The 10,420-nt window shown below is 40.9% G+C and overlaps 1 pseudogene across 1 annotated transcript; it reads right to left on the bottom strand.

The window, feature by feature from the left end:
* Positions 1-1,499: 1,499 nt before the first annotated feature.
* Positions 1,500-2,035, bottom strand: LOC309848148 (eukaryotic translation elongation factor 1 epsilon-1 pseudogene; annotated as a pseudogene). The gene has a single exon. The product of its transcript is annotated as a eukaryotic translation elongation factor 1 epsilon-1 pseudogene (transcript).
* Positions 2,036-10,420: the final 8,385 nt, after the last annotated feature.

Raw genomic sequence — 10,420 nt, 5'->3', positions numbered from 1 at the left:
GGAAATCACTGCGCTTCTAGAGGCTGCTTATCATGTAGGTGTTGATGCCACACTTTTATAGGATGTGCAAAGAGCAGATGAGTTAATATGCTAATAACCAGAAAACTGTTTTGGAGTTAACTAGTAGCCAAGCAACATTTCCCCCTTTTAATTCAAACCTGAAGATCTAGTTTCCCTAACAACCAAGGCATTGATAAAACAAAATTCAGACTTGTGGTTAAAGATCAGATAGAGATCTACTTTTTTTTTTTAAGTTTCACTTATTTAAGTAACCTGTACACCCAATATGGGGCTCAGACACATGACCCCAAGATCAAGAGTCACGGCCTCCTCTAACTGAGCTAGCCAGGTGTCCCTAGATAAAGATCTTCTAGATGGAGAAGGGGAAGAAGTTTGAGGCAATGGTATTGTCAATGTTCCACTTCTTATGTTAGGTTTAAAGATTTATTTATTTATTTTAAAGAGAGTGAGAGAAAGAGAGGGAGGGGTAGAGGGAGAGGGAGAGAATTCCAAGCAGACTCTGCACTGAGTGTGGGGCCCAATGCAAGCTCAGTCTCATGACCATGAGATCATAACCTGAGTCAAAACCAAGAGTCAGAGGCTCAACTGACTGAGCCACACAAGTGCCCCTATATTATTATTTACATATAGAATACATATCTTTTTTTGGATTGTCAGGTATCAATAATATATATAAATATATCTTAAACTTATTTATGGGGTGCCTGGTGGCTCAGTGGATTAAAGCCTCTGCCTTCAGCTCAGGTCATGATCTCAGTGTCCTGGGATTGAGCCCCGCATCAGGCTCTCTGCTCAGCGAGGAGGCTGCTTCCTCCCCTCTCTCTCTCTCTCTCTGCCTGCCTCTCTACCTACTTGTGATCTCTGCCTGTCAAATAAATAAATAAAATCTCTAAAAAATATATTTTATTTATTTGACACAGAGAGATCACAAGTAGGCAGAAATGCAGGCAGAGAAAGAAAGGAGGAAGCAGGCTCCCCGCCGAGCAGAGAGCCCGATGCAGGACTTGAACCCAGAACCCTAAGATCATGACCTGAGCCGAAGGCAGAGGCTTAAACCTACTGAGCCACTCAGGCACCCTCAATAATATATTTTTAAGAGAAAAAAATTATGTTGCCTGAGAAAGAGACATATTGCATTACCCTACAATGTCATTCCATTTCTTAATAACATTAAGTTATAGCTTCCTTTTTTTAAACTCATCTTTTAAGTTCTTCCACAGACATTTTAGTACTTCATAAAATACTGTGCAGTTTATAGTGGAAGTACAAGGATTTAGAATTCAAATGAACTCGAGTTCGATACCTGTGCCCTCTAAAACTCTCAAGTTTCAGCTGTTGATTTTTTTTTTTGACATGTTTATTCCATCAACTTCAGCAAATAAAGAATGACTGTGTACCTATTTATCTTGGTTCTCTAGACCAGAATACACTTTCCATTTAAAATATTTGTGATCATGCTTCTATGTCATGGATAGCTTCTAGTGGGAATTAGTATATAGCCTGTTCTTGATAAAGAGGACAACAGACAGATGTTTCTTAATCCCTAGATAGTGCTGAATGTGACAAAACCAGCAAGACACATTAAGATGTTTCTCCTTTTCGGGAACTGTCAGGTCAACTCTAAAGCGATGAAGTCCATAGTACAGTAGGATATCTGCTAAGGTAGAGTTAAATCCTGTAAGGTAGACTTTATCTTCCAGACCGGAATTAAGATCCTCCAACAGAGACGGATACTGCCTTTATTGTAGTGTCCATGTACCTTGAGTTACTCTGTTTTCCAACCACTGCTGAACAATTGCTTTTTTCTTTTGCAGTGCTCCCAAGCAAATCTTCTTTGTTCACCTGCTTGACAAGATAAGCTGGTAGTAGTCAGTCCTGTTGGACGTGGACCATTGTTTGTTTGAAGAACAGGAACCTGGCGCTAGCTTTGAGCAGGGTCTTTGTTCCCTTTCCTCTGCCCCAGGGACTTCTCCAGAAGTCCCCAGAGCAGGGTCAGCTCTGCAGCTGCCATCATCCAGCAGGGGCTCATGGCAGGGGCCTCGGCTGTGGATTTTTATTCTTACAGCAACTTCTATTTCACCTGGTCATATGCATTGTCTCGTTTGTGTCAACATTACAATCTTCCACTGAAAGGCACTGTCATCCTAAAGCTCTAGTTTGGAGAGTGGTATGGACTGTGGTCAGAACTGACCTTACGGAAACAATCATTTCTGACACAAGGAATGCCACAGTACCTCTCCCAGGGGCAACTGCGCCCCACTCCCATGCTGAAGTCCTAGATCCTAGAATCTCAGTGTGGGTGCCTGACCCCTGCACCTCTGCTTGCCCAGCTGGGAGGGGCTGATACAGAGGTGTAAGCTGGCTGACATTCAAAGACATGACTTGAACATTTAGAAGATCATCAGTGTAAGAAGTCTTGTTAAGCCTGCATAATAGCTTGTGCTAAGAGGTGTATCATGGAATAAAATACTCATTCAAACTCAGGTAGCTACAGTCCTTGTAGACTGACTCCAAAGATGGACATCAACGATTCCTTCATCCCCGTGGATGTGGCCACTCTCCATTGACAAGTGGAGTCTGTTTCCTCCTCCTGAACCTGAGTGGCTCAGCAGTGTGCCTTAACCGACAGAACATGGCAGAAGGAAGCTAGTGATAGCTCTGGGCCTAATCCAGAAAATGTCTGGTATGTTCCACTTTCACTCTTTTGCAACATGAAGCCTCCACATAAAGCAGCCCAGCGACTCTGGTAGAGAGACCACATGGAGGGAGAGACCAGGAGACATGGCAGGGGGTGGGAGTTTGGGGCACTGAGGTGGGGCTGGCCAGTCCCCAGCCATTTCAGCAATTCCAACTAAGATTTACCTGGATTTTAAGGCAGATTTACCTTCATTTCCCAGGGCTGCTGTGACTGGGTGGCTTAAACCAATAGAAAATTTATTCACTTACACTTCTGAAGGCTCCAAGTGCAACATCAAACTGGTCAGCAGGGCTGGTTCCTTCTGGAGGATCTGAGGGAGAATGTGTTCTTCTTCCAGCTTCTGATGACTGCCAGCAATCTTCGGGGTTCCTTGACTTACAGTGACATGACTCTAATATGTGTCTCTTGTTACATGGCATTCCTCCTCTTCTCTTCTTAGAAGGACAGTGGTCATATTGAATAAGGGCCCATTCTACTCTAGCATGATCTTATTTTAACTAATTACATCTGCAAAGACCCTTTTCCAAATAACATCACATTCTGCGGTTCTGGGTAAACATGAAATTCTGGGAGGTACTTTTCAACTTAGTACAGAAGCTATTTTGAACATCCCTGCCCCCATTCAAGCCTCCAGGCCACAACGGCTGCATGGGAAACTCTGAGGGAGATGACTAGATCCACTACCCCAACGACTTCTTTTGCCTGCCTGAATTACAAAATCATAAGCAAATGAATGACTGTTGTTATAAGCCACTAAATTTGGGGATTGCTTGTAATGGAGATAACCAAACTGGTCCTTCTGAAACGTTAGAGAGGTGATATGACCAATCATTGACATGATTGCCAATAAAATGCTGTTACTATCTGAATAGAATTAGAGTAAAAGGATGAGAACACAGGTTTTTGCAAAAAGCTACTATAACTTTCATGAGATGTCTTAAGATTTCGTACCATTGTTTTTCTTCACCCAAAGGTTTCTCAGAGGTGATTTCCTGTTTAAAATGAGAAGGGACAAAAATGGGGGGGTGGTGTTCTATGCCTCAAAGTGACTGTAAAATGCTGAGTAACATGGAAGGAATGTGACACTCTCTGAACCAGAGAAGAGAGTTTTGTTTCTTGTGAAGGACAGCGAATTTTACTCTATTTGACAGTTTCCAGAGAATAAGGGGAAGGGAATCAATTGTGTTATAGCCAGTGTCCTAGTCAGTAAAGATCAGAAGGTGAACAGACATAAGGTGTGGGGAAAAAAAAAAGAGAGAGAGAAATCTAACTCTGACCAGGTGTTCAATAATTCAACCCTCATCTCACTCTCACAGAGGAGAAGTTCAAGTCTCTAGTCTTCTGAAAGCCTAGGATCAAACCGGATGAAGGAAGTGATATGCTGCCAATTTTCCATAACATCCTCCCAAAACTATGCAGGATGAAAAATAGCAAATGTTAGTCTCTTGTGACCCTAGAAGCAGCAAGGCCTGAAATAAAACTGTTGAATAAGAAAATATAATTAATATGAGAGGAAAAATCTTCCAAAAAGGGGATGGATCATGACTATTACTGTCTACTGAGAAAACAGAAATCTTCATATAAAAACAAAGATACAGTAGACTCAAATGTCAGTCAAAATGCAGGACTCTCTTCCACTTACTAACCGTGACCATTAATTAAGTAGACTCCCTAGGCCACTTGCCACTTCAGATTCCTCATATGGAAAAGGGGGATAATAATACCCCGCCTTCTTCAAAAGGTCATATGGAAAACATGAAACTGTAAAGATGAAAGCACATTAAACAGTCCAAAAACGCACAACAAAGATAAGGTATAATTTTTATTGTTCAGCATATATTTAAGCACATTCATGGAAAAAACTTTGGACAGTGCCAATTTCGGATATGGCAGATTAAAAGGAATTGCTAAAGAAACTTGTGGAGTAGAGGTAGTTGTAGCAGCCATGGTCTCATCAATAGGATATACTATCAACATTATTCTCACTTTTTATTTTCAGCCCTGTCCAGGAATTCCAGGACTTTCTTCTGCAAGACCCTCTACTGCCTACTCTCTGGTATTTACAACAATTTATTTGCAATAGATGAGCTTCTAGTTAAAGTCCTCCTGGAGAACCACCCTCCTGGAATCTCCACACCAGATTCAGCTGTCACCTCCTATTTACCGTCAAGTTAAACGCAGATCATTGCCAAGACAAAGCTGGTGTCTGGAGCATATGTTTTCTCCTTAGGGTTTTGATTACCAGCCAGTTTGGCATCTTAGGACATGATGAGAAGAGAGAAGACTGAATTTATTGTTCTACACCACCATGCAGTCTTTTTGATGTAGGGAAGATGTTGGGGTTCAGAGCCAGCGGCCAAGAAAGAATCCTTGAGATGTCTCTGGTGCAAAAGGTGGTTTTATGACAGCACGGGGACAGGACCCATGGGCAGAAAGAGTTGCCCTGGGGCGTGAGGAGTGGCCCACTATGTACTTTCAAGTTGGGAGGGGGTTAGGGATAGTGGAAATCGCTAAGGAATTTTGGAAGCAAGGTTTCCATGACTTTGAGGGGCTATTGTTGATAAAAGGTCATTTGTTACTGTCTAATAAAAACTTAGTCATGAGACCCTTCAGATGTATATTGGGGGTCATATGCTTGGGGATGATTGCCAACATATATCTTGTGAGTAGAGATAAAAGAAGTTTCCAAAGGAATTTTTATGCTGAAGTAGACTTACAGGATCCTCGGGGTCAGGCTAAGATTGCCTTTTGCCCTTAGCAAAGTATTAACATTGAGGCAGCTGAGTTCTGAGAGGACTGTCACTCTGCCTGTCTCAAGGACTTGTCGGTGTGCTGTGGGAGGTAAGGAAATTTAATTTTTTTCTTGCCTCTGCTTCACACATCCTTTAGGATTTCTAAGCAAGTTCTAAAAGAAACTAATTAAGTGCTGAGTCCTGGTAACTGTGCACCAGACAACTTACAAAAATTACATCATTCTTACAAATATCAGCTAATGTTGATAATTCCATTTTCTCCATTTATGAAAAAGAAAACTGAAGGTCAAAGATCTTCAATAACTCACCTAAAGCCACAGAACTAAAATGCAGTAGAGTCAGAAGATGCACCTAGGTGGTCTAACTCCAGAATTTAAGCTCTGACTATTACATAATACTTTGCCTGGAATCCTCACAACAGAAAGATAGAAGTGATGGTGCTGCTTATGCATCCCTCCTACACCTGTCTTATTGGCAGCTGGTGCACTATAGGTAAGCAAACAAGCTATGGCGTGTCTGTGTTCTTCTGGTAGGAATTTAGTCATCCAGGTTTTACTTCTTATATTTGTCCTTTTATACTCAAGCTAATGATGTTTTCAGTGATAGTTATAATAAAAGTCTAAATTCCTAAGTATGACATTCAAGACTCTCTATGAGCTGGTCCTCTCATAATTCCTGTCTCATCTTCTCTAATCTTTCCTCTTTCACTCAAAGCACCAGGCAGACCATATTAAGGATCACAAAGCATGGGTCCCATGTTTATGTGTTTTCTTATGATGAATTTTTCATGTAAAGTGGTATTCCCATCTAGGATGAATTCTTGTCAATATTTCAAAAATCCTAGTAGAGATTAAAGTTTCCTGGAACAATAACTTCAGAAACTAAAATGTTAAATTTCTTGGGTTCTGGCCAAAAATGCTAACTTAATCTGAGAATACTGATTATCTCCTCTGATTAGAAATTGTCATTAATAGGCTCCAGGGTGGCTCAGTCAGTTAAGTGTCCGACTCTTGATTTCAACTCAGGTCATGATCTCAGGGTCATGACATTGAGCCCCACATCAGGCTACGTGCACAGTGGGGAGTCTGCTCCATATTCTCTCTCCCTCAACCCCCTCCCCCGCTGCACTCTCTTTCCCTCTCTCTGTCTCTCTCTCTCTCTAAAAATAAATAAGTAAATCTTAAAAAAAAAAAAAATTCTGATTACCAGTAATGTATGGCTTTTGCTATGAAATGGAGAAGTAAAGTATCTCTTGATAAATGCAAATTTATTTATCATGACAAAGGCATTTTGACGGCAACACTGAACAGGAGAAGAGATAAGCAATAAAAGTACTCCTTGGTGACAGAAAGTTTAGGGATCAACTGACCTATGTGGTCTTTATTCCCGTACTTTTTCTTTCTTTTTTTTTTTTTTTTTTTTTAAAGATTTTATTTATTTATTTGACAGACAGAGATCACAAGTAGGCAGAGAGGCAGGCAGAGAGAGAGAGAGAGAGAGAGAGAGAGAGAAGGAAGCAGGCTTCCTGCGGAGCAGAGAGCCCGATGCGGGGCTCGATCCCAGGACCCTGAGATCATGACCCGAGCGGAAGGCAGCAGCCCAAACCACTGAGCCACCCAGGCGCCCCTCCCGTACTTTTTCTTACTGAAATCCATCTCACAGGCTTCTCCCCCATGAGGTCTCCCTCTGTGTTTTCTAGGAGAAGTAACGCCTCCTTGCTTTTTGATCGTATGACACAGTGCATACGCTGTTCTCCGAGCAACTTATTTCTGTATTTTCTTGGCTATAAGAGGATATCAAGTATAACCTGCATCATTATCCTACATAAACACACTGAAAAAAACACTATTAACTAAACTATGACAAACCATCGATTTCAACATATGAAAAAGTAACAAAAAAAAGTGTTACAGAATTAATGAGATATGGTATCATGAGTAATTTGCATGTCATTTCCTTTACTAGATCATTAAGAGGGAGCTACTATGTCTTGTTCGTTTCTGTTTCCCTAGGACCTTACATTTGCCTTACATGTGGTATATATTTAATGTGTGTTATATTGAATTGTTAGCTTAGAATTATCCTAAAAGACTCCCAAAGCTGGGTGACACACTAAGGCTCTTGGTGAAGTACCATGGCCTGTTCCTGCCTTGTGCATATACTTGTAGATCAGTCTATTTATAAAAGAGACAATAAACAAGAAAGCATGTGATCCTAACAGAATTCCTCATCTACATCTCAGTGAGAAGTAAACATTTTCACTAAAACATTATTTGTTAGATTTCTACTGAGCCTTTTATTCAGACAATCTGAGGTGCCATATAGAGAATTTCATATTTGCAACTCTTGAACAATTTCCTTTTGAAAATTGGGCCAAAAAAGGAGAAACATAGAAAAGCACAGGGACAGGAGGAAAAATCCATTCAAAACTGAAATCTCTGTCCTTTTCCCTAGAAGATAACTTAATCTTGGTGAACCAAGGGATGTTTAATTGGCGATATATTAAAAACTACATCAAAACCCGAGTGCTACATAATAACACACATTAACTTCATTCACATGGCTTGGCTGGGTGTTCTGCTGACGGGGATGGACTTAACCCACATATCTGCAGGTCAAATGGGAGCCAGCAGGTCTAGGCTTGACAGAGCTGGGGCAGCTGGACTGGAGCGGCTCTGCTCCACATGCCCCTCATCTTCTTCGCGGGATCAGGGCCATACTCTTCTCATGGCAATTGGTAAAGCACACAAACAGGCAGAAACGTCTGAGGCTGCTTTAGATCTAGGCTCAGAACTGCACACTGTCCCTTTGACCATACTCTAAGGACCAAAGCAAGTAAGATATCCAAACTAAAGTCAAGAGGCAGGGAAAAATACCCCTCTCTTTAGTAAGGGGCTTGCAAAACCACATGTCCAAGGGCTTAGTTACAGGAAGTGGTGAAGAATTGGGGCCAATGATGCAAATAATGGCATCCTGCACATAAATACTGAATTTACAAAGAATAATCACAAAGATTTTCACATTTAATTTCACAACTAGGCCAAAAGGGCAAAACAGATATAATTATTCCTACTTTACTAAAGAAAAAAGGAAACCTGGAGAATTTAAGTAACTTATGCATGATAAATACTGTTAAATGATTGGTATGAAATTAAATCAGAATTATCAAGTATATTAAATAGATACATACTTTTAAATGGTTCAGACAGAATTCAAACCATGCTACAGTAGTTCTTTGTCAATCAGCACATACAGTTCCACTGTAGGCACAGGGTTGGCCCTTTTAGTAAAGGGAAGAATAACAATACTGGGCTTTATCTTCAGGAATAATCAACCACACCCGAAGTTTTTAGTAAGTATGCTCTGGCTGGTTTCCAGGCTACATTTATAAACAAGAATTGCTGCTTGTTTTCACATAAATACATGAATTTGTGCAGAGATTGGGCTAAGAGTACAAAGAATGATGAAAATCCAAATCGGGAGAAGCACAGAAATGCAAACAGCATCACACACTGATAAACTGCTTATGGATTTTCTGTCTTCAACTGACTGGAAAAAAAAAAAACTAGTTTGAAGTGATGAACTGTAACATGTTGGAAATAATTGGTTTACTAAGGAAAAGGGTGTTAATTTAGAAATATCAATACTACTACCCTCCTGGTGGATTATATATAGACAGAACAAAATCAGAGCTGCCCAATGATCTCATAGTTCATTGTTTCATTTACCACCAGGTATGTTCCAGACTTGGCAATCAGAATAAATGGGCTTTTGCATTTCTTCCAGAAACACAGGTGCCTTGCTACCTACTCACTGCCATTTATATACATAGAGAGAAAGCATGAAAGTCAAGGTCACCTAATGAAATAAGGGATTGGGAGTAGAAAATAAAAGGCGAATTGAAGTTTTCAGTAACTTTCCAATGATCCTACTGACAACAGTTAGTCAACCTAGCCTTCAGAGGAGAGCTTCCCTGAGTTCCTTAGTTAGTTCCATCCAAGGCAAGGATCCTGTCACTTGAGCTCAGAGCATCCTATGTTGTTCTTTTGGTGCATTATGTAAATTGCAATGATTTATTCATGGGACTATGTTTATCACGTATGTTGCATCTTAGACGGTAAGCCTTATGAGGGGTGATCAGTAAGTTTCTGGTTCATCTTTTTTACCCTAGGACCTAGAACGGTATGTGCCCCAGAGTAATCACTTATAATATTTGTTAAATCAAAGATTGATTTAACATAACCATTTTTTACTACTTCTACCTTCCTACAGCACGTTCTCTACGACCTACAGATGGAGGGAAATAAGAGGGAGCTTGGGGGGGTGTGTGCTCTTACAGCTACCCTGTCCCCCTTTGCAATGGCTTCTCCTTGAGAGATCAAAATCCTTAACACAGCCCACAAGGCACCGGGTAGTCATGCCTCTCTATTTTCTGCTTCTTGACTTCTCACGGTCAAGCTCCAGACGCATTTCCCTTCATTGTACTTCTTTCAGCTCCTTGAATAAAATTGCAACCCCGCCTGTTCCAGGATAATTGCACATATCACCTTTTCTGCCCTGAATACTTCGCACACCCTTGTCCCGTCTTAAACCACCTCTCAGCTGCAAGTCCATCATCACCAGAGGGAAGCCTCTCCTGACTTCCCAGGCCAGCTCAGGGGTCCCATCAGGGTCTCATAGGATCCCTACTGTTGCCCTCCATGACAGCACAAATGACAATAAGCCACAGTTGTTATTTTTCATTTGCTTCTGTGGCCATTTGATTACTAGCTATGTTCTCCCTGGACTGTAAACTTCATGAAGGTAGGGACTGTGATGATTTTTGTTTACCATATAACACCCAGGATTTTTGTTTCATATTGAATGTCCAGGGCTTGCACAGTGCCTGGCTTTTAGTCAGAACTCAGTTATTTACTGACTGAGACAATCAATAAAAGAAACACACACA

Source organism: Mustela nivalis, assembly GCF_964662115.1.
Source record: "Mustela nivalis genome assembly, chromosome: 14".
In the NCBI taxonomy this organism is placed as follows: domain Eukaryota; kingdom Metazoa; phylum Chordata; class Mammalia; order Carnivora; family Mustelidae; genus Mustela; species Mustela nivalis.
The sequence above is the reverse complement of the archived record's forward strand: the minus strand, read 5'-3'. Positions and strand labels throughout refer to the sequence as shown.